This window comes from Oreochromis niloticus, linkage group LG12, assembly GCF_001858045.2.
Source record: "Oreochromis niloticus isolate F11D_XX linkage group LG12, O_niloticus_UMD_NMBU, whole genome shotgun sequence".
Lineage (NCBI taxonomy): Eukaryota > Metazoa > Chordata > Actinopteri > Cichliformes > Cichlidae > Oreochromis > Oreochromis niloticus.
The window spans coordinates 5,564,734-5,568,367 of NC_031977.2; the positions used below are offsets into that span (position 1 = coordinate 5,564,734).

A 3,634-nucleotide genomic window follows, 5' to 3' on the forward strand; every position below is an offset into this window, starting at 1 on the left:
ACCCAAATGCATTATTTAATTTCTTAACTTTCTTCTTTTATCGATCAGTGAAAATTTAACTGAACGGATTCCTGAGGGTTGCATTACCTCTTCCAGAAAAAAGGGAAATGTGCTTTTTATCCACGTGAAATAAAGAGCTTGTACTGCAGCACTGCAGTTATTTATATATCTGTAACTTAGCTGCACTCATGTTCATTGAACTCAAAATTCTCTTTTGTAACTTTTTTTTTCTTCAAATTTAGACCTTTGACTCGTTAATGGCCTGGCTTCTCCACTGCGGCTGTATTAATGTTAGAAATACCTCTGTTCTTCAGGTGCATTTAGCTGTTTTTACACACAAACTTCAGATTTTGAACCTTTCTTTTCCAAGACCATGGCTGTTCTTTCTCATCATTCTTTCTCATAGCACACAGCAGGAAATAATCCACTTCAAAATGATTCACACAGTATTAGGAATATTTTGTGTGGTTTAGGTGGGAAGCTACTTAGAGAGCAAGGTGGCAGCACACATGGCAGCAGTTAATGCATCAGACTATCAGCGACTTTTTTGTTGTGTGTGTGTGTTTATGTTGTCATATACACAAACTTTCACCAAGACGCTGGCCAGTGAAATATATAAATGCATTGGATATTTGCATGCACATCGACTTTTGCTGGGTAACATCTATGCCTAAGGTCTGAGGGGGAAAATGTTTACTTATTGGTGTCTTGTGTTTGGACCAAAACCCAGAATTTTGGGTTCACACCAGCCAGAACAATCCAGCTAAGGATGTTGGGAGTTGCAGGTATTTAACAGAAAAACATTTAACAAATAAATCGATACAATTTCATTGGCAATGCATCCAGATAGGTATAACTCTTAAACATCATTATCATGTTGATGCTGAAGAAAGAGGATTTCCAGTGTCATTGTGAAAGAGCTTCTGGAAGACTTAAAAGATATGACCCCTTGCTAGTGAGACTAACAGAGAAGTCAGGTGTCCAAAGCCACAAGGAATCATCTTCTGGATTTTTTTTTCCTGAAATGATGACTTGATGTGTTGACACTTATCAAATCAGTTCTTTCTGTTAACAATCAGATAATTTAAAAAACCTTACCAGGCATTTTTAATTACGCCCTTTCACAAGCTGCCCCAAAACACATCGTCTCCTGGAAACAGCATCACCACCATACATCTGTCAGCTTTTCAAATGTGTTCCTTTATTCAAACAAGTTTTCCGATTTACATATCAAATGTTTGCAATTATCAGAAGCAGAAATTGAGGCTGGTCACCAACTGGCTCTCTGTAATTCAGCCACAATCGCTGCTCATTCATAACTGATGGGCCTGTAGGGCAGCAAGATGGCCTCCCTCCAAATTGCTAACAATCTCAAAGCCCAGGAGAGCTTGAAAACATTTTCACTGTAAGACAGCATGCATTCCCTCAAGATTATTCTAATAGCGGAGAGAGGACAAAAGAAGGAATCTGACCTTTAGCTGCACATGATTTTTTGTGCGGTGTCTCATTATGTGTGCTGCTCCTCAGAGATTCAACAAGTGTTTAGATCACTGCCATTTTCCACATAACTGTGTGTGGACTGGTTTGTTAAATGTTCCAGTGAGTTAACACTGCTTCTTGTTAAATGTAATCTTTTGCGATAGGGGCATATTTACCATGTGCAATGTTGTTGTGTTGGGCTGTATGTTGCATGAAGAGCGGCACGCGTTTATCAGCAGCACCTGCAAGGCATAGAGTAATGTATGCAAATCCAAGCCACGTACTTTTAATTAGTGTCTGACTCTTTTTTTACCCCTAGCATTTAACTCAAATGCTGTGTGTTTATGTGTGTGCATGTGTGCACATTAGGTCCACTTTGTTGTGTTTTCAGGTTGCTCATCTGCATGTTAAGCACACATCAGGGAAACTCCCAGGAAAGACTCCTGACTTAATCAAATCTTCATGAATCACTTCAATCAGAAGTCTGTTCTTGAAACATTTCATTAAATATGATATATTAGTATTAGTAGTATCATACAGTTATCAAATAAACCTGTAAGCCTATTTAAACATTTCATTCAGCTATTTTAATGTTCTTATTTTACATTAAGGAAACCAACCCCATTCTTCATAACCTAAATGAGCTTTCTTTGCAATTGGAGTTTAGCATTTGCATCAATAACTGTTAACAATACAAAATTTGCACATACAGCAAATAAATTCTCATGTTGAACTTGATCTGAAACACACTCAGATACTTTAGGACTTAAAATAATTGTGAGCATCAGTGAATTATGCTTCTACCAAAGTATAAGATAGCACGATGTTATTAATAAGCAAACTTCAGTTCAGTGTTTACATCTAGAACTGAGTCAAGTTTATTTATAAGCACATTTAAAACAGCCAGCTGTTGCAGTGCGATACAGCTAAACAGAGTAAAATACATAAAACACTAAAGTGGATTTAAGAAAGAAAACACAAAATGAGAAAAAACAAGTAAAGCAGCAGATATGAAAAGTAATAACGAATAAAAATGGGTTTGGAAAGTGTCTTTTTGGGGAGATTCTGACAGAAGTAGGTAGTTTATTCCACAATTTATTAGCAGCTTAATTAACAAAGGCTTAATCTCCTCTGTGTTTTAATGTGGATTTCAGGCCAGCAAAAGAGTACTCTGATTACCACTTGTGCCCACAGGGACAGACTACCACAACTCAGGACTCCAGGACTGAAAAGTAATAGTAATGCCAAAAAAAATAACAAGTGGATAACTCCATCTTTTCTCTACAGTCTGTTGCTTTAAGGCTCTGGTTCTCAAACTTCTTTACGACTTACGGCCATACCACCCTGAGCACGCCCGATCTCGTCTGATCTCGGAAGTTAAGTAGGATTGGGCTTGGTTAGTACTTGGATGAGAGACCGCTTGGGAATACCAGGTGCTGTAAGCTTTGTGGGGTGGCTGTAGCTCAGGCAGTAGATCAGGTCATCCACTGAACGGAAGGTTGGTGGTTCAATTCCTGGCTTCCCCTTAGCCTGCATTCCTTGGGCAAGATACTAGGCATGCAGACTATGTTGCTCTCCGATGCATCCATCGGAGTATGAATCTTAGATAGGCACTAACAGATTAGAAAAAGTGATTGGGTGAATGAATTAGTTGTATAAAGTGCTTTGAGTGCTCAGATTGAGTAGAAAAACGCTATATAAGAACCAGTCCATTTACCATTTTGGCCTGCCCCACAGTTTTAATCAATCATTCACTCAGTGTTGAAAAAGCATTTAAGCGTAATATTTGTGAACTAAAGGTCATGATGGCAGCAATAGCAAACTCGCATAGATATTTTAGACTCATTTAGTTTTCTTTACCTCCAAGTTTTTAGTATTAAAAAAACCTTATAATAAAGCGATGTAATGGAACATGCTGCACATTTCATAGCCTGCCTTTCTTCTCGCTTCTGAATGTTGAACGTCATTTAACAACAATAAAATTACAGCAGTGCTAATGCTAATCTGTACTGATGACTTAGCAAAATCAGGATGGTGTGTTCACCAAACATTTAACCAAACATTTAACCACGGGGCTTCTCAGTAACCCAGTAGGAAACAGTGCTTACACCCTACTGCCACCGTACCAGCTTTGTCTGGTTAAATATTACACAGA

The 3,634-nt window shown here is 38.2% G+C and overlaps 1 non-coding gene across 1 annotated transcript; it reads left to right on the forward strand.

The window, feature by feature from the left end:
* Positions 1 to 2,805: 2,805 nt before the first annotated feature.
* Positions 2,806 to 2,924, forward strand: LOC112841897 (5S ribosomal RNA). The gene has a single exon (XR_003213367.1). It is a non-coding gene; the product is annotated as a 5S ribosomal RNA (ribosomal RNA).
* Positions 2,925 to 3,634: the final 710 nt, after the last annotated feature.